Below are 22087 nucleotides of genomic sequence, written 5' to 3'. Positions count from 1 at the left end.
GTATGCGAATATCAGTGTGTGGAAGTATGTGTGTCTCGAAGCGTCTCGAAAACAAAGGAATGTAAACTGTTCAGTCGGTTAAGAGTCGGTTAACAGTCGGGTATAGAAGAAAATGCTGAGACGCGTGCAAGTGTGTATCGATGAATATATAAGGAATCGTTCATGAAATAAATATTTCATTATTTTAATATTAATCCTCAGTAGAAATTTAGTGTTCCTATAACATTATTTCGGCTTCAAAGATCCACAATTTTCAACAATAATTACAAAAAAAACATATAATAACATAGTGTAAATATCAACTTTATTTTTAATGTCCTTCAATATTAACACAAGCAATATTTTACACTGTTTTTTCAAATTATGAGAAGGATAGAAAAAGAACACGTGTTTAGTGTCAGAATCAAGTAAGAGAACAATTTTAACAACACGAGACTAATTGACAATATAATGAATTTAAAAACTATTGCTCTGTAAAAAATAGAAAATGCGACTTATCGTTTTCTTCCACCGTAATCTTCATATCTAAATAATTGCTTCTAAAGGTGTTAATGGTACGAGAAAAATAGTTGATTAAAGTTTTTATATTTAACACATTAATGTACAGGTTGTCCTAGTGTTTAAAGAACATCTAAACACTGTATTTGTTTTTAGCTACATAAGAAGCGTTTCATGCATAATTTCAGTGATTTTGAATGATAAACACCGTAAGAAGAACAAATTTTTTACCGTTTTCTTAAAACATTTCAACACCATCGTCGTTATTTTGCAAACAAGAATAGGTATCTTTTTTCGAATATATTTGTAAGAAATATTGACGGCGGAAGTTTTGCGGTAAGAAAAATTTATGTCTTTTAGATAACCGAAATTTAACAATTTTCCCTTTTTGTATGTATTTATTTACTACACCGACGTGGATCGTAAATATTTTTTAAAATTGATCTGTTGTCAAAGATCAGTGGATACGTAGTATTTCACGTTGCGCCTCGAATGAGAAATTGTGGTTGTAAAAGGTAATATTAGTTTGTATACCGCTCTGTTTCCTGAACTATCAGTTAGGAAGGAATTTATTGCAGATACGCTATACCGTGCAGCTAGTTCTATTTTTTGCAATAAATAACTTCTATTTTATATCGGTAAAGATCTTTTTGTACGATAAATTTTGAATCTAAAATATACGCAATAGAACTCAATTTCAAAAGCTGAAAATATCTTAACCATAATACTTTAGAAATTAATAAACTGTGTAATTTATATATACAATTATAATTATAATTGCCTATGACCATTAAACAGTCGTTGCTTACATCTATAGAGGAAAGCGGCTAAATATGGAATAGCATACCTAACAGGGAATTTTTAAAAGTCTGACAAATGAATATCTGTCAAACGGCTATAGACTGTTTCACTCACTCGCTCTGCAAGTGTTTATTTTGCCAAGAACTTTTTTCCCAGTATTCTGATGGTGATATATAGATCAAGTGTCTGGTCCGGTATGACAAATGTGCTGGAGCAGAGTTTTGCACTTGGATATACGATCACTGCAAATAATTTTTAAAAAATGTGTTTATAACTAACGTTCTTTGATCAGTGAAAAGAATAAAACTATCTTTTGTTTGTTTTCCGGGAAAATATTGTACCTGGTGTCAGTGTTCCATATTTGACTACTTAGTTATTGCGGGTTACGTACAATTTATGTTTTTTCAATGTGAATTCAATGTTAAAAACTGTTTATAGCGTTAGAAATATAAAAATGGGATTAAATTGAGCGAATACTATCGAATACTCGTAAAAATCTTTTGATTTTGCGAGAATGACATTCGAAGGACGAAACGATATTCCGTGTATGACTACTTCGCTCTATTCAAAATTCCATTGATTTTTCAGAATCATGTAAACACTTAGAAAACGATGAAACAAATTGGAAGGAACTTCATTTTCACGCAATTTATTTGAAACCATAGATTCAAAGGTTTTATTCTATTTTTACCAAACTCTTTACAGAGAAACTATGTCTCGGTTAGCTCTCTCACAGTTTCTAATACATTGCTGTTCTTCCACGTAGTTTCAACAAACTTTTATGATTTACCTTCCGTCTTCCTTTTTCTCGTCCTTTTGTAGCATTGCTTTGAAAGTTTTCCGTTTTCAACACGACTGAAACATGACTTCTGCTCGAACATGCGCTTACTTGTGTAAGATGTGCCATGAATTTCATCAGATTCTCTAACCCTTTAGAAGCAAAGTACATTCGCTTTATTGCAGTCGCCGCATCTCCCCACCTAGATGAAACGAATGAAAACCTTGTATAAGGGTCTAAAGCACATTTTGCTCAAAGTTAAATCAACAGTAAAGTACGTGGTTCTACAGTTACTTTTACAAAATACCCAAATTGCAGATAGTTTGTCTGATGGTAATAGTCTGAATAGATAAAATATTAAGTGTATATGTGAATAATCAAACATTTTTCGATCCAGATTCGATCGTTGATGTCATTATATCTCGATAGCTCGAACATTTGTGAATTTGTCATTTGTGAATAGGCTGTCAAAGCTAATAGATGGAAATACAAAGACAGATTTGTCGACCGTGGCTTTGATATGTATTACATTCAATTAATGGGTTACTCATCTGCTATTGATACTGAAAAATGCCGAGGTCATACATCAACATTTTTCCTCGCGGGAATTGAAGCTACTGTGTCGGTATACATGAAAGTTAAACGATCTGATCGAATGAAATATGTTTTTTTTTTAGTATTCCTCTTATCCTATATTCGTTTTATAGCTACACGGATCACGTGAAAAAATAATCAAACTGCGTTAAAGAAGATAAAAGTATAAAGGTTCTGTTAAAGTATAGAGAGGATTTGTAGAGAACAAAAAGTTAAAATTTATTTACAAATTATCTAAATTTAGCTCTACATGTAGGTTACTCTCTGAAGGACTCGACAACACACTCGCTTGCTTGTTTGTTTTCTTCTAATCGCTCGTTTGTCTCGACTGAGACCCGGACGTCCTGCGACGCTCACATACACTCTAGGGAGGGCATGCATACATGTGTCTGCAAGTTCTTCGCTCCCTCACTCTCGTACGTACTCGCACGTACGATATAAATGTACTATTCTATTTAACAAGTTCGATAAAAGCAATTAAAACAAACAAGAAAAAATTAACGTTATGTGATACTGTGATTATTATTTTGATTATGAACGGACTTTAGACATTTGTTTCCATATTTTTTAATGGAGTTATTTGTATTTATAGATTAAATGCTGGAAATAAAAAATATCATTAAAAGATAATATAATATTTATAATTTTTGTAAACAATCTTCTGTACGAATCTAATTACATTTAAATAAGTAACAATGAATAATTACAAACTCTTAAGTATTACTAAGTATATAATTATTCTGTTTGAAACTCGCCTGCTAAGTTTTCAATTAATAATATTTTTCTAACATATTGCGTACTACTGTCGCAGTTAAGTACTTATATCAAGCTGAAAGTGTTAAAGGTATCAATTATTAACATTTATCAAGCGAGAAAATTCATTTTATTTCCAGGGGATCAATGTGATTTATAGATGGAAACTAAGCACAAAAGTGTGCGTCAGATCGCAGATGTTCAGCAGAGCAGCAAAGGTTTCTGTTTCGCTCGCAGTTTCTACCCTCGTTTGTTCGCAATCCCTCGCATTAAACCAAATGAATCGGAAGAGATCAAGTTGGCACGGATCTAAGATTATCAAGACAATTTCCGCGTCATAGCTTATCATCAAATTGAAAGTTAATATTTAAAAGGATACGTTTAACCATAAATAGAATTGTTTGTGAACAAATTATGTACATCTACTTATAAAGTATTATAAAAATTACTTAATTATTTTCACCACGTGTTACTTTGTTGAAATTGTTTTGGCTACTCGACATTTGTGCCCTGTGTGATGGACAATACAAGAAACGTCCTTTCTCTGGAACCAGCTTCGTTACAGAAGTTTCCAGACCAATGTATACGACCATGGCGATCTATTAATAATTAATCTAACGAGGTAAAAGCTCCAAATTATCATCCATTCGAAATCAACGAATCTTTGTCATGCAACAAACTACTGAGTTAGAAATATCGGAATGATACGGTATGCAGTTTTACATGTATTTCATGAAAATGACGACCGGACGAACAAACGCGAGCCGACAGCTTGGTAACCGATCGTTTAAAATGCATCGATGTTAACTAAATATCGAAAGCCACTTTCGTTCGCTGTTTCGACTGTGTACAGGATCGTCACTATTATTTGTCACAATGAAGACATTCCATTACATTAGTATTATCACAATCATCCTGATATTCTACGCAATATAGCGACGATGTTTCTTCTTCGTTTCTTCGTTCAATTGCATTCGATAAAAGTTCTTTCCACGCTCCTTCCAATGTTACGTTCTTAATGCTGGACGAAGCGTTTGAAATCGCGTGACGACAATCTTCCAAATTTGTTAGTTTGTTGTGAGATTGTTACATTGATGTGGGAAAGTGTTCCAGTTATAACGTTGTTTTAATACGGTGTCGTTGTTTCTAAATTTATAAAAAAAAATAGCACTTATATGTAATTATTTTTTTTCAACCACTTAGTATTTCAATAAATCTTTCAGAATTAATTTCAGATAAACACCGTGATATATATTTTGTAAATGTATAGCAAACAACAATAATAATCTATAAGATAAGTATTCTTAAGATACTTTTAAGACCTTTACTGACGATACACATTACACAAGTACACATCATGTAAATCTTTTTCAGACGAACATCACGTTGGAATCCACATCAAAAGACGATCAAATGTACTTTTCAACTATACATTTGTCTATGAGCATACGTTATGGTACAATTTTTTTTCTGGCGATACATCGATTGTCCGACAAAGTGTCAGTTGTACAATGATTCGAGGGTGTGACAATTACACATTCTCTTTGAGACACACATGCATAATACATCTATTCGTGTTTGTTCCCTACTTGTCAAGTTCATAATTGATTTCATTTCTCTTATTCCTGTAATAATTCGCCTTACATAAGACACATATCCATTACTAAATGATTAAAGTGTCTCGACAGATCAAAGTGGTGTTACTTCGAATCATTTGCTGGTTGTCGCGTGATTTAAGAATCAAGATTGAGAAAAGAGGGTCGCTATGCATACTGGACAATACACGGACATGTCCATCAAAATGTCAGGCTTCCTTTTGAAAATCACAGGTATCTCGAAGGCGACAAACAGTACCGGAGAGAAGCGAAGGAAATTCATGGTGGTCTATACCATAGCTGCACTCGTTTATGGCGTGTACGTGAACGTCGTGGATATTTATCATAACTTGCATAATTTGGACGTGAGTAAGAAAGTCGTTAATCCTCCATGGACGCGTCTTTTGCTTTTTACATGAACTTTAAAGTTTTCATTAAAGTATGTGTGGGTAGTTGATCGCACAATGTGTCAGTAAATAGTACGATACATTATACGGATTTAGATATATCTCGTTAAAAAAGCTTGAGAGCATTTTTTCGTTGCAGATTGTAGGATTTCAGAAGTGTTTGCCCTATGTCATTTCAAACGTTCTTTTAACTTAAATTTACCAGTTGCAAAAATATTACTAAGTCGTAAAATTGTTCTTTTCGAAGCAAGTTTCACCGATTAAATATTACAAATCGTTTTTTCAGCATTGTATCTTTCTGGCTTCCAACACGTTGAACATAATATTGGCGATGTTCAAGCTTTCGGTACTGCACTTTTATAAAACGGAATTTTCGGATATAATTGTATACGCTCAAAAGCATTTCTGGCATACCGATTACAATGACGATGAGAAGATACTTTTCGCAGAGTGCAGAAATTTTTGCAAGTTATGGACGGTATTTATATTGCTTATTACAGAAAGTTCTTTGTCTTTCTATGCAATTGTACCAATCAGCGGTAAGTTGATTCATCGATTAAAAGATTAAATAACGTTTCTTTTTTTCCAAAAGAAAATAATTTTCGAAATAGTGAACTGAGTAGCTATCTATATTTTGTTATAGAAGGATTGTACTTTATTTTTCATATATTCGTATATTCACATGTTTTTTCATTCAAATATGGTAAAAACAATTGTAAGTCATAATACATTGAGGAAATAAATTTACGCGTTTTAAGTTATGGAAATACAAGGACTAAATTAACGTTCGAAGTAAGAAATAACTATCTCGGTTAGACAAAAACCTAAACTCATTCTAGTAAAGTCTGACCTTATAAGAAACGTTTATATTAATCAGGAGGATATTATAAAGCTCGTGTTTCGCTATATTTCAGCGAACATTGGAAACAATGGTTCAGAAAGGTTACTTCCATTCAAAATGTGGGTCAATCTACCATTAACCGTGACACCTTATTATGAAATAATGTTCGCCATCGAGGTATTGCAAATCTCCATACATGTAGATTTTAAACTGATGGTCGTTTTTTCTTGTGCGCCCTCAAGTTTTGAAAAGTTTAAACTTTTAGCAACTCTATATCTTTCGTTGCCAGAATAGCTTCTCAATGTTTGCAGAAAAAGTAACATAGCTTGATTAAAAAGATATTTAAGTAAAGTATCTGAAGCTCGTGTCACATTTTCTTATCGCACAGTCGCCGGTTAAACAGCCCCTAAAAACTGGATAAAATATCATGTATCGCAATAATTTATCATCGACGACTTCATCATCGAATTACTATTTATACAGTTATTGGCCGTACAACAAATTGGCGTAAGTTATTTGTGCCCCGAACAGTTCTTATGTGTGCTGAATCTGCACGTGGTCTATCAGTTTCGTATGCTGCAAAAAACTTTATTGAACTTGTGGTCGAACATCGACGAACAAACCGATATCGCCGATTATTCAAACAAATACTACATAATATTGAAAAAATGCATCCGAAAGCATCAGTCGTTGATTCAATTGAACGCTCAACTCGAGCAAATTTTCACGTTGCCGATTCTCAGTCACATGGTTATCTTTAGCGTGCTGATGTGTTTCGACACGTACGAAATCGTTCTGGTACGTATAAACGATAGGTCTGTTTTAGCCCTTAAAGAATACCGCGGATGGGAGTGCGCCATATCATTTAAATAAAAAATTTAGTGAAGTTAATCAAGTGCGATTAAACGTTTTGTTATTATTCCATACTAGATATTCTACTGGTGGTAAACTTTAAGGGTTGAATAAACGATCATTTCTTTCTACTTTTCACAAAATATTCTAATTTTCGAAACGAAAGCCGAATATATTAAATCTTCAGATCAGAATATTGTACTTGTACGTAGGCAAACATATCTTCCGAGAAACGACTTATATTTTTTTTCCACATGATCGGTAGCTTTGCCCATATAATTTTCTTCACATATATCTGCCATGGTTTGGTAGAAGAAAGCACGAATGTTAGCATAGCGTCGTATTCGGGATGGTGGGTGTGTCTGCCAATGAGCAAAACAGGCAAAAAGATACGAAAGGATATGAAGATGATGATGATGAAAGCGATGAGACCGTGTCAACTGACCGCCGGAGGATTCTTTCCTGTGAATTTGGAAACATCTACCGCGGTATGCAACCACTTCCTTACTCTAATCTCACGTCTACTCTCAAAGTATCACTTTCAGCGTTCTGTTACGATATCTAACATTATTTTGTTCGTAAGTAAGCAGCATTTGCCTCAAAATATGTCTTATCTTCGAAATAATGTAATATGAATTTTATAGTATAGACAGTATAGATATGGTATTTTTGCATTTATGCTTATCGCATATACATTTTTACATATCTATAATTACAATAGAATACGTATTATAATAAACGTATAAATTTTACGAGATTTTTTCGTTACAGCTTATAAGCTCGACGATGTCATACTTTGCTCTCATGAGGGAATCGTCTATGAGAGTAGTAGAGCAATAATTGACTATAAATGCACGGATTTGCACAATGAAAATATCTGAATATTAGCAAATAAACTTCATTATTTGTATTCAAATGACTACAAGAATAAACCTAATATTATTGAATGATTTCTTAATTATTTCTTCAGAAAATTAGCGACAAATTTTCAAAATAAATTCACATTTGAACTTTATTTTCTCGAATGTGCGGCTGCTTCATCTGCGTTGAACGCTAATAAAAGTTCCATCAAGAAGGCAAAGCACTCTTACGTCGCTTGAAAGTAACAAAAGCAAGTCACTTTATGCATAGTCACGATCGTTCTTCGTTCTTTCTATTGTCACCTGTTCCGTCCAAACTCTCTGAAATGGCGTTCACGCAAGTCGTCAGAGTGTCGTCGCGATGTAAAGATCTTGCTCTACCACATTGAGCCAAAATTAGATACATAGTCTTTATCTTGATTATTCGACGTTGACCGCGCGAACGATGCAAGATATGAACATCTGAATTTTTCAAAATTCGAAATCAATCTTTATTTATGCGTATATCACGTCATTTACATTTATTTCGTTACATTTGTTTCGACATGTGGCGGATCGGTATCAATAGGACGCCGACAAGTCGAGCCGCGGGTACCAACCGCCAACACTAGAGGGCTACGACGACAACGAGTCTGTCTGTCTAACTCGCTAGCGGTCGAATATACGAACGATTGATATAAATACCGCACCTAGCGAGACTCCCTCTACGTCTAAGGCAGGGACTACCGGGCATAGCCTTACTGACGAGTCCACCGGTAATCCCGGGACGAAACGCACTCTCTCTCTCTTTTCATCCGTCACAGACAACAATTAGTTGTGCGTCGTGAATCTTCACGAAAGCTTCAATAACGCAATCAAAGATCAGATAGGCGATTAGAAATCAGATACGAGATTATCGTATTATGCAATTATTTCTGATACAAAGTTGAAGAGTTGTGTACAACAGCATCGAGTACTCATTGAATATCGCAGAAAGTTAGAAAATATATTTATGACGATCGTGCTTGGCCGGGTAATTTCTTGCTACGATGTATGCCTTGTGGGATTTCAGCTATTTCTGGTGAATATGGTAGGCGATATATTTTAAGTTGTATCGTTCAGTCGTTTCGTTTTAAATTGTCTCAGTTACTTACGCCTAAAGTTATCTCTTTACATTTTTATTATTTTTGTTGAAAACTTTATTTCTTTTATAAACGTGTGTATGCAGTAATCGTGAAAATTAGCGACTACGCGATGCCAGGACTAAAATCTTGGCTTGGACGTTTGTAGCTGGCTACGTTAACCAGATAGAATGGATACACGATATATAGTGTCCGGATATATCGCCACGAGCTATTTCCACCAACTCCTGCAATTGCTCGCACAAGGCATGCCTCGTTGTCTGTGATCCGTATCGATGTAATTGAATTCGATATTGAATTATTGCGCTAAGCAAATATAATTTCTTCTACTCTTCATCATATTGTTACGAGATGGCCTTAATCGGATTATTGAGATTCGTGCGATCAAAATGATACCAAACATGAACATATTTGTCCAAGAATTTTTAACTAAACCGAAGAAATGTGTAATATTTGATCAGGAGTAAGAAATGACTCTGTCTTTCTCTTACCTTCGATACGTAATGTGTGCCAATTTTTGGAAAGTCAACACACCCGATATATAATCGTTAAACACAGTTTCGATCAGTGAACATATATTCGGATATTTTAATCACCACGTACAACAGATGCAGTCAATTCAAATATCGTACCAGCTTTTTAATAAATATTCATGGTATGTCAAATTAATTATACACATCAATTATACACAATACATACTATGCAAATGTAAATATCATACGGTTCCCTATTATTTGACTAGATACACAATTGGTTTATACATCAAACCGAGTTTTCATAGAGAAATGAAAATATTATTAAATAAATAAACATAGTTATTTTTTTGTTTCTGAACTTGGTTATACATTTTCGTTCAATATTTTAATTTATACATAATTTTAACATAATTATTAAATCCATGTATTATACACATACAATATATATATAATGGCAGACAATAGAAAGTTTATAAAATAATAAATATAAAAAGACGCTATAATTTTACAAAACAGATTTATATTTGATAAGAGTAATGAATAAGTATATGAATAAGTATAGTACAGAATAGACGATTATTACTAACACAGCAAAAGATCTGTAGTACAGAAGGTATTAAAATTCATAGTCTATCAATTTTAAATTTTCCTTTATCTGCAATTGTATAATACATATAGTAAAACTATAGTTTAAGATTGCACTTTTCACGAGAAATACACAGTTTCTCTGGAATATAATTTTCTGATTACATATACATCATCCGTACGACTGTCGTATGAAAAATAATGAATTTCGTAACTTAAATTATTTTCCAGTAGAAGTGAAACAGTTGCACAGTTGTTTCGTGCATTTTACAATAGCTATTATCCACATCGGAAACAGTATGTTGAACAGAAATATTTGCATAAAAGTAAATTTATAAGCAAATTGATATTATAAACAATCCATCCATTTTTTTTCACAAGGTGTGAATCCTTCGTAGGAATACAAACAGCAATCTCACGCTTTTCCTAATCCATGTGCATAATTCAAGGCACAATTCTTTTGAAGGTTGCATGAGAAAAGAAAATTTGATTTCTTTGCTCTCATTTCCCATGATTCATGGTATCTAGAGTTCCATTAAACGAATTCCATATTTAAAGAAGTTTGCCTAAGTGGTTCATAAAAAATATAAATCGTACGAAGGAATAAACTAATAGTTAATCCTGCATGATATTTACTTATTTTACTTGTTCATTTGTTCAAGATCGCATCAACCCTGCGATTATTAGCGACCACAACGACCGTATACATAATATCTAATACGTAATATATAACATACATAATACATAACGCATAATGAATTAACGATATAGCAATACGGCAGTATATTAGATTGCAGATTTTTGAGCGAATTACAATCAAGCAAATAAGTAGTAGAACCTCGGTAGAAAATTGCTTTATCTACCAAGTATTACAAAAAGTACTGTACCTAGGATATATCATATATTTTATTATGTTATATGCATTCTGTGCAATATTGCATTTTTAAATGTCCCATAAATGCATAAAAATCAGCGGTCTAATTGATTATAAGCGAATATATGTATACACGCATGGCGGTTACTACATAGTCGGACAAGCTCAGTTTACAATGTTATATCCCAATGTTATCCCACGTAGCAATGTTTTTAAGAAAGCATAGAATAGTTTTGCAGAGTTTTTGATTGTTAAAAAAAATAATGAAACTGAAGCGAGAGATAAAATTCAGTCCTTTTGTGCAAGACATTTTTGCAGTTCGATAGACGGTCCATTAAGAAGATACCATTGTGATAGTTGCTCTTTTGCATCGCTTCTGGTTAGAAAGCGTGAATGTGTTACGTGGCTTTTTCGTCAATCGACCTTAGTGTTCGATAATCAATTTTTGCGCGATCGTTTTCTTCTGTATACTGTTTACTAGTCTGTACAGTGGTAAATATTTACTTCAACGTAAATTAGATAGAGGAAGGACACACGGGGATAAAGGAAAAGTAGGATGAGAGATTGTAAAATCAAAGCAAATACACGTGTCGAATGGTACGAACTTTTTGGAGTTCGGACGCAATGCGATTTTCCAGGAAAGTTGCGGCCGTGGCAGCGACGGTGGCGGCGGCGGGAAATTCCCCGGGCCGAGCGAATTGGTCTCCATGGAAACCACCCCAAAGCCAATCCGGGGTACATTCGTACGTACATTTACCCTTGTCGAGGCGCGTCTGCAACACTCCCCTTACTCCGCTCTCTCTTCATAAACTTGCTTCCCTTTTCGCCCCTCTCGACTCTTCCGTATTGTCCCCCTTCTCCGCATCCCGAGCTCTCCTTCTCCCTTTCTCCCGTTATCTGCTTCACCTCCACCATTTTGTTCCCTTTTATTTTATTTTTCTCTCGCGTCTCTTTGTTCCGCTATAATCTTCCTACCCGATTTCTTTTTTATCTTCATAACCATCCTATTTCTCTATCATTTCGTTTTATTTTACGTTCTTTTTACGCCTCCTCTTCCTTCCTCCTTTCACTTTTCCGCGTTCACTTTCCTTCGTCGCGTTCCAAACCAAACCAGTAAGAAACGAGTCGCCTATTTGCCAACCCCGCGAAACAAAAAACGGGGGAAATTGATGAATTATACGAGATCAATCAAATCGATCAAACGTTTTTGCGCTGAGATCCAACAGATTTCAAAAAGTGGAGTTACCACTTTCGCCCGTGAGCTTGAATACTTACATTTATTTGAAATTCGATTTATATATTATTACGTAGTAATTAATCATTTCAATCCTGTAAAGCAGTAGCGAAGGTATTAAAATTTATGTAATAGGTAGCGAATGTAATTTATTTTTCAATATTTGTCGTCAATGCTCTTCTTACGTAATAAAAAGTGTCTGGTAATGAGGGATTTCAATCGAATCGCTGTCCTTAGGAAGGAAATAATAAGAATAAATTTCCTTTGTTGAAAATATCATAAGCATGATTGTATTTTACCTCTCATAATATTGATCATAGCTAGTAAACGTTAGATATTTAAGTTACATTTCCATTGTTATATATCAAACAATAGAAGCTATATATGAATACAATAAAATAACAATTACAATAAAATTAAATGTTTATGTATATATACTTTTTTGAATTCTTACTAATTATATTTTTATTATCATCTTTTAATATTTTCCTTTTGCTGCAATAACATTCGCATATTCTTCCAGCTTTTTTATTTTCTTTTGTCACTCAATAACATTTATGTTTTTGCGTTTCAGATCAACTTTCTTTTAGCTATTTCTTTCGTGTAGCATTTTGCAATTCTCTTTCTCATTTCACAGTATCTAACATGTTCTTCTTTACTTCTTTTTCGTCAGTTTCTGACGTTAGAGACGCCACGTCAGCGACGACGCCAGCGGCGCGGCGCGCGTCGTCCAGCAGATTGCCTGGCACGATGCAGCCTTATAGACGCCGCGTCGTTGCGTGTCTGATTGCTCGAGGCCCTGCGTTTAATCGAACAGTGACGCCGAAGAGGGCTTCTATGACATTTGATAAGCTCCTTTTCTTTCTCTATCTACACTTTTGTCCTGTTCTTACCTCTACGCAAATATTCTTTACGCATTTGACAATTATTGACAGAAAGATCTCGTTTTATTAGCTTCGTTGCCATATTGCTTCTTTAAAATTGACAGAAACAATTAACGATAGAAGGAGGAGATGAGTTGCCATTAGTAGAAAAGCACATAATTAATCGCGTACATATTCGGACACGGCACTATCTGTCTTGCCGCGTATAAGAAGTGATTTTTAAACATCGTGTTGAGGTCCTTTTCTTTGTACGAGTATTTCCTATAATGATACCTTCTCGTATCGTCTTGTACCGAATAACATTTTACGTTACGAATAATAACGGTTACGAATAATTGTACAATTTTGCGATAAATGTTTCCCCTTGTCTTTATAATAATGGATATACAGTGGCCCAACTGAATATTAAACTGAAAAGTAACGCGAGCGTTGAAATACTTTCGCGAACCTCATAAGACGCTATGTAGATACAAAGTCCTTAAGTACCAATCCCGTATACGTTGACAGATTTTCTTTTAATATTCACTATACATTCTTTAGAACTTGTTTCTTCGTTTAATCACAATCCAGGTTTCAGAACTTAAGATTAACGTGTGTTGTTTGTTTGTTAGCAGTTTAGAGCGTAAACGTTCGAATACTTTCGTAAGCGGCTGTATATAAGTGTACATGAAAGAAGCATAAATCCTCCAGCTGTCTACCTCAACGCGTCAGCTACCGCTGCTGTGCTCGTTTCCCTGGTCCTTCTTTCCCCAATGGGAGGAGGTAACCGTCCAGGACAGTGCGTCATCGGACTGTCGACCTGGTACGATACAGCTTCTGGCTGTGTGGTCCGCGGTATCGTAGGGATAACATCGCACGGTGCTATCTGCTGGTAGATTGGTCATGTGCTATTTGCCGAATGTGATTCTCCAGAAATCAGTGGCATTGGAAGAGACGAGGCGGTAGCAGTCCCAGCCTTGCGAAACCAGCCCACGAGTATCCTTTCTGACCTGCGACTAGTTATCAAAGTACTCTTCGTTTACACAGATGCCGAGCTAGGTAAGATAGAATTTCGATGGGAACCAGATCTCCTTCATATGCACCTTCTCGATCGCGTAGTTCGCTTTTTACGCCTCATACGAGCCCAGATTCAGTAGAATTGGGTATCCAGTCGTGGCTCTTAAAGGACTTCGATTACACTAAGCTCCACTAGGTCAATATTGCTCCTGGCAGCAGCTAAATAGTGTGATAATGCGAGTGACAGTGCGAGTATGCGACGTTGTAATCTTCATCGATATCGAGGATCTCCGCCGTTGTTAGAACTGCGATTATTGTAATAAACATATTTAAAAATCACCGAAACCGAGAACGTCAGTTTTCTGAATAATTGATGGTTAATTTTCTTTTTACATACAAGTGACATGGATTTAATTCGACCGAATAAGTTGTTGCGAATTCTCAACTAATCAGTCAGGTTGCAACTGATCGGTTAATATCGCGAATCTTGAACCAGATTAACGCTCAAGGTGAAGGTAAATTAAAGATGTTGAGTAGTCGTATGTTTAGGTTATTTATTTGCACTGTTTAGTATACACAAAGAGAATCACTAGCATGTTAAGATACAGAATAGTGTTATGTTTTAGTCGATACGGCTTAGTATAATAAGAAGAGTATGACGCTCTGATGAATGTTGCAAGACTTTGTTCATACCGCTCTCTCAAGAAGCTTCGTCTGGTCCTTATATATTACTTTTCCGTCCCCGGTTTTCCTTCTTACCACGGGTTTTATGGGATGGGAATCTATTACTTCAAATCTTATAATTCTGTACTCTCGTGGGCGCTTATCCTCTGGTATTGTTGATTGATACCAGTTGTTTACGTTAGACCTGACCGATCGGGCACTTAGGGCACTTATTAATTAGCCTCTTGATGAGGTTCGCATGTAAAGTTTACAATTTGGAAGGTAGGAAATTTGGACTTTTCCAGAAAAGACTGATGTGCTGTTTCAGTCATAAACGAACGGCCACTTCAAATCCCGAACATAAGTAAACTTTACAAGAAGAAAAAAAAATGAAAAAGAAAGAAAGAAAATGGAGATATTAGAGAACAATTCAATCGTAAAGAAAAACGATCAACGTTTAATAAACGAAACACGCGGTACTGGTGCGTTGCTAGAAATAACAAATGTTTGCTTTCTCTGTGTTTTATTTTCGTTGCTATCGCTCCTGCGTTTATTTCCTGGTGAAACAGTTCTAACGAACCGGAGATGATAGGTTCTCGAGAGTGCTTAACTTTTCAGTTTTAAAACATTAACCAACATCTCGAGGGAGTCGTATGTGCAAAGCCCATGAAAGTGCATTATGATCAGCCTCCATTAATGGTTTCCCATCGATCCTAGTATTGTACATACACCATATAGCTATGCACAGCACGTTAATTTTGTTTGCACTTAATGTAATTTTGTCCATGTTAAACTCACCTATATACATGTAAATAAAGCGATGACAATCACTCGATATTATCGCTTCTGATATAATCAGTATAATTGTAGTTGTATTTATGCTCTGCCCATCGATTTCCATCCATTGGATCGAGTGATAAGTTTGTTTATTCTTCAAAAATTATTTATAAAAGGGAAAGATACACGTATCAGAGTATTTTCACGAAAAACTACGCCTGCGCGACTTGATTTCGGCCCGACAGACATTGGCATCTAAACGAATTATTACAATTAATTATAATTACGTTCAACGACACGATAAGTTGTATAAAGTTACCATGGAATAACATTTATAAGCATGTAAATTGGCACACTGATGATCAACCAATGGTTGAACTAAATCACAGAAAACACTTATGAATTAAAAAAAGTTGTTTCTGTCGTATTCCAGTTTAGCGACAAAGTAACGCGTGAGCACCGAACTTTAAAGTCACTTGAAAACACATAACTATGAAGACACCGTTATTCGCTAATCCATCGTTGTACGGTCAAGACCCGACAATGGGCTGGACTCCGACCGATTCAAGCTCCGTTATGTGCATGGAATTGTAGTAGGGAGGCTTCCTTGAAGTTCCAAACGATACATAAAAGACATAAAAGACTAGAAAAATAATTCTGAGGGTTGTAACTTATCCGTTTTGCATATATCGGATGATTACGTTATGGGGCACTTGATCGGATAAACGAGACCAAGCTCCACCTGCATAGATCGGATAACTGGACCGCCAGACAGGCGCCATCGCCTGCATCCTGTTTATCACGGTTGCCAGAAGTACGGACAGCAGAGAGGGGTTTTGACGTAGCAAACAATAACAGAGGGAGAACAGACTAGTTCTTACCGAGGAGTCGGCGTCGATTGGCGTTAGCGTCGGTTGGTGACTCCACGCTTTCAAAGCACGAAGCGAATCACGCATATCAACAGCAAGTGCATAGGTAAACGCTTGTTGATTGCGAGGTGACAATAATTTTGTATAGTTTTGTCAAATTTTGAAATTCCGATATAAATAAGGAATCAGGTGAGACAACTGTTTAACACTGTTGTATCAATGTAATCTAAGAAATGATCGTTTTTTGAAGAATATAAAGTATATTGTTATCCTGGAGTTACGACACGCGAAATCGATCACTCGTGTATTCTTTAAAGCGATAAATTCGAAGGCAGTGACTACGTCATTTTAGTTTTACGATTATTTGTTCTTTTCTTAAATAGCTCTTTTGATGCATTTAGGCAGTGATGGCGTGCCGGTACAGCTGAAAGAAGCTTTGCTATAGAAAATGAGTCAAGTAAGACATATTATATGTTTGATACTTTTGCATCGGTTTACATCGTTATAATATTTTAAATCAATTAATAACGAGTATTTTATAAAGGGACAGCGGTAGTAGTATGCTGTTTCCTGCTACAAGGAAAGTTCCTAAAAAGCAGGCATTCCGTAATGACCAATATGAAACTAGGGGTACAGCTTGCAGCGGTATCCTCGTAGCAGATGGATGTGAGCTGCTGAAGCACAATAAAAGAATGACCTATTTAGTAAATGTATGGGCAAGAAGTCTGAAAGAGGTAAGACATGGAGCAGAAGGTTCAACAACCTGTTCTTTGGAGAACAATGTAAAGAAAGCGGAATTGAGAGTTTCCACGAACGTTGTTGAGCACAGCAGAAGTTTCTATTTATTCGGACATTTTTCCATTTCATATTCAACATTGAGAAATCAACAATAGTGTAAAATATTTGACTCAAAAGAAACGAAACATCTGCTCTCATTACAAAATGTTATTAACAAATGTATAGTTTTAGAAATATTACGAAACATAACTTTCTCCGCATTGATAGATGAAAGAGACACGTCGGAAGTCAAAAGTAAAAAAGGCTATGTAGGAAAACTTGTACAAATGTTTTCTACATTCTTTAATAATAAACTAATGATTTAATTGCTAAAGAAAAATACTAAATTCAAACGCCAGTTTTACAGCGATCACTCCTAACAACACCCCCATATATATAGTATACGTATAATATAGTATACGTATAATATATAGTATAATGTATAGTAATCAGATAATACTATGCCATTCTTATAGCATTGGAAGCTGTTAAAAAGCACTATAAAACAGCTGTCGTATTTAGCAACTCACTAGCAACGATACTCGTAATAACTAGCAATAACCAAAGTTATAACAAAATAAGAGACATACTCGAATTATACACGGATCTATCAGCAGCAAATTACTATAGCATGAATTCCAGTCCATCAAGGAATATCGAGTAACGAAGCTGCAGACAACGTAGTCAAAGAAGCGGTAAATATCCAACCTTCGACCACATCAACGTCACGTCAAGATTTTAAAAGAAGCATACAGCACACGTCAAACAAGCGTGGAAGCACAAGTGGAACGTTGAAAAATCGATTAGATCGAGCAACAGCCCGAACAATTTTCTTCATGACGTGATAGGAAGATCCTTCAATGGCAGAAACCGAATAATTCTAAACAGGATCCACATTGACCATGTTGAGGTTGAGGTTGACTGATTGCAGAACGAGTGGATGAATTTGTAATAGAAAGGTATATTGAAATAATTAAAGGTATAAGTATAAGTTTATGTTGATTCAGATCCTCGCTCTCTTAGTGTTACGATACAATGGAATCGATAGGGAGCACGTTCATATATTTATAGCGAAAGGGCATTACCAAAAATGTTAACCTTATAGCTTTAGCTAGAGGCTACAAGGAACATAAATAGACATCTGTTTACTAGTTCCTTTGTTCCTAGACCTTGCAACCCAAAACATAATGTATATTCAAGGGTATAATGTATATTTCTGCGTAACAGCAGTCTCCAGGACACGGTATACATAAACAAAGACGTAGAGTTTTTCTTGAAGCAGTTACTTCAACAGGCCATACCAGACGCTCTTACAAATTCCTCCTCACCTGAAAGGGAATACCTTTGCCTCACTGAAACACATGTCAATGTTCTTCGACTCTTAAATACATATCGATCTTTCGTAAAAAAACAGAAACCTTACGAAATCAGGCTAAACTTCTCCAATCAGTAAAGGAACGTTTTGTACGAAGATTGTTAAGAACCTTCTCAAATTTATCCAAAGCAATAAATAGGTTCTACGATCTTATCTAAGTACTACCAATCGGCAGATCGATAATGGCCCAGATGTCGGTAGGACGTTGATCTTTTAAATAAAAAAAAGGCATACTAAATTGAAGTGGATGGAGAAAGAAGAACGAGCCCTTGACAAATCGCCTTAACAACAGAACCTACACTGGCAATAGGATTATCATTATGGTCCTATTGCATCATCGATCGCCGATCGAACGATTCTGTCGGTGATCGCTAGCGGAATTCGTTTTGGCCTGGAGCTGTTACAAAATTGTAATAAAAACTTATAATTATCCTTTTTCCTCATTTCTCTTGAATGTGGCGTAACTGACTATTTTATGAATCTTTCGACCTCGGTGAGAGAGCGCAGTGGATGACTAATTACATTCACCGTGTTACCGTGATAAATAGTTTTGCGGAATTAATGCGATAACCGAAGTACTGTCAAATTATTTCCAAACAATAGCGAAAAGATAACGCTGGTTTGGTTGCAATCGTATCATTGGTATGCAGACGCAGAATTCATGCGGCGCACCGTGTTGAAAATGAACTGAATATACCGGATTCTGAAATTTTCGTAATAGAATCCGTATAAAGGATGTAACTCACACGGGAGTTGATGGTGTCGGACGCGTAATTATTTAGGCGTTAATTGAAAGTGGAAATTATAACACGATTTACTTGTGCGCTTCTATTAAATCCAATAATATCGTATGTACGTAATGTTTTAAGCGAGTGGTATTTCATTTTCAAATATGAAGCGTAGTTCTTTATCGAATAAGACTCATCTGTATCTTTAATACAATTTGCAAAACATTAGTTTCCACTTTCATTCGCTGTTAAACAAAGAAAAAGTAAAATCCACGTTAAAACGTTCATTATTGATCGAATTGGCATTATCTGTAATAACAAATAATCTTTATACTGAATCTATTTCTGTATAAATATATTGTCAAGCTTTACATATTATATTTATATGAATTATCATGGAAGACGCTTTTAGAATTTTCTTTTAGATTTATAAATTATGTCTCGCACTTAAATCATCATCGTAATTATCATCCACGCGTCGTATAGATATTTTAAAAGTTCGCACTGAAGGGCCAACGCGGGTTTCAGATGTACACAGTGAACGTGTTAAGATACACATACATCGTCACATGTATGTATTTCCGATGGAAAGTGGATTTCATGAGTACATAAGTGCACAACAGCTTTGAAATCGTTCTACGTTTCATCGATAATATCAATTATTTATAACAGATACACACAATTAAAATTATAATTCTGTAAATTTATATATGTATGTACTCGGATAATTAAAATTGCATACAAGTTACGTATGTATGTAGAAATGTTAAATTATTAGTTTGTAGGTAACAGTATGATTTATACAATATCGTTTGCACTCATACGAAATCGAATATAATACCTCGTTTCACGTTTTCGTTACTCGCTACTTCTTCGACACAACGACACAACGATCTTCGCACGACAACACGATAAATTCAACTCTGACTCTTTCAACCCTCGTTACAATGTTTTCCATGCTCACTTTTTTCCCAAACACATCTTGGTAACGCTCACAACACTCTTTTACAACGTCAACATATCTCGACGACGCTAATAAACAATTACTCCTCACGCCACGTCCTTCCCTGATGTCACACTATCCTACATGTATATAAATTATAGCTTTCATAATTCAGTCGATAACAAAGTTTCAAAAGGAAATCATGTCTTCAAGGTGAACCAACAGATGACGCGTTAGGTCACCAATATGTTATATGTATGTGCATACCATATATACCATAGAACGCTGTATCACATGTCATACACATAATTATTACGATATCAATAGTACTTTGTGTGTTAAAGCCATTCAGTTTAATTAGAGATATTAACTCCTACAGCAAAAACAATTTCAATTATCTCGACAGTACCCAATTTTAATTTTCGATGTAATTAGGAGACGTGGTACAATATTGTCGCGTTAAGTTTGAGCTTTAGAAAAACATTTCATATGCGCCAATGTGCATTCACGTATTCCAAATGTTATTTATTTTAGCGTAAGAGAAAAGATCGAGGTAAAATAACAATATTACCTTCGACCTGTTATAATCCTTTAGAATTTCAACGTTTGGCTGAATTTCTATTTGCGTTTTACATCTTTTAATCATTTTTGTCTTGATACAATTTGTTAATATAATTTTAGATCTAAAATTAATTTAAAGTTAGAATTTTGTAGCTTTTTAATTTCGATATTATTGAACTATCATTTTTTTACGATTAAACCGCTCACCTCCTTACTGATAAATTACATTTATAGTATTGATCTTTCCATCGATCACCGAATATTATATAATATGATACAAAAGATATAACACGAGAGAAAATATAACATGTATAAATAATAAAGTATTATATACGATAGAACTCTATTTACCCTAACTTTTCGGAGGACAAGCGGTTTATATAATCGGAAGAATCGTATAACAGAAGCCTTCCGGTTTCGCCTATTGCCTATTTTACTTTTCGTTCGCATAACAAGGGCTGACGTGCAGCTAAGTGAATTGAACCAGAGACAGTTCAGTTAATCGATCATCGATAAAAATTTCGTTGTAACAAACAAACTCCGGAAAAACGTAGTTCTACCGTAACGTAAAATAGAAAAAAGTCGACAAGTTACGACAAAACAGTCGATCGATACGAAGCATTAAGTTTTCTTCTTTTCGTGCTAGTCAAATAAACAAATACCGCGTTCGAGACTCAAGCGATGAGGTGTTTTGCCGATGCAACTACCGAATCCAAATCGCGCGAATGCTCGTGAAAAATTCAAAGGCGGATTCGTAAATTGACAGATTCGAGTTTTAACCTTCGCGCAGTCATACAGGCAGTGCGACAAACGAACCGGGTATCCAGAATAACTTGCTTGAAAAACGCCAGCGGCGACGCCTGAAACCTTTGAATGGGGATCGGTGATCCAGCTATTGTTGCTAACCCCATGTCGCGTGCCGGCTGTGTGCCCAAATTCCACACCCTTCTCGTATTTCCCTACGTTCATTGTCCGTTATGGTAATTTCGCTGCAACTCCCGTTGCAAGGCTGTAACTGAAGCACATCGTGCAAAAATGATGTCGATGAATACGATTTTTAGCTGTTATTATCGCAGCTTGAGCTACCGTGAAAACACTGTGGCACTCGGCATGAATGTACAATCAGCCATGAAAATCTACTTACATCTATCGAATTTTACGTATCTGACTTACCAAGAAACTGCTTTCCAAGTCAACAGCTACATCATTAAAGATGCGAGAATCAAAATTGTCATCGTCACTATC

The 22087-nt window shown here is 35.3% G+C and overlaps 2 long non-coding RNA genes across 2 annotated transcripts; one reads left to right on the top strand and one right to left on the bottom strand.

Moving 5' to 3' along the window:
• Window positions 1–7: 7 nt before the first annotated feature.
• Window positions 8–21334, bottom strand: LOC126866870 (uncharacterized). The gene is made up of 3 exons (XR_007690058.1): window positions 20180–21334; window positions 2090–2279; window positions 8–1541 (listed from the first exon to the last, which is right to left on the bottom strand). It is a non-coding gene; the product is annotated as an uncharacterized LOC126866870 (long non-coding RNA).
• On the top strand, window positions 8768–20184 carry LOC126866872 (uncharacterized). The gene is made up of 3 exons (XR_007690059.1): window positions 8768–16647; window positions 16860–16915; window positions 17003–20184. It is a non-coding gene; the product is annotated as an uncharacterized LOC126866872 (long non-coding RNA).
• Window positions 21335–22087: the final 753 nt, after the last annotated feature.

This window comes from Bombus huntii, chromosome 6 (genome assembly GCF_024542735.1).
Source record: "Bombus huntii isolate Logan2020A chromosome 6, iyBomHunt1.1, whole genome shotgun sequence".
Classification (NCBI taxonomy): Eukaryota; Metazoa; Arthropoda; class Insecta; order Hymenoptera; family Apidae; genus Bombus; species Bombus huntii.
This window is presented reverse-complemented; position numbering and strand designations above follow the sequence as displayed.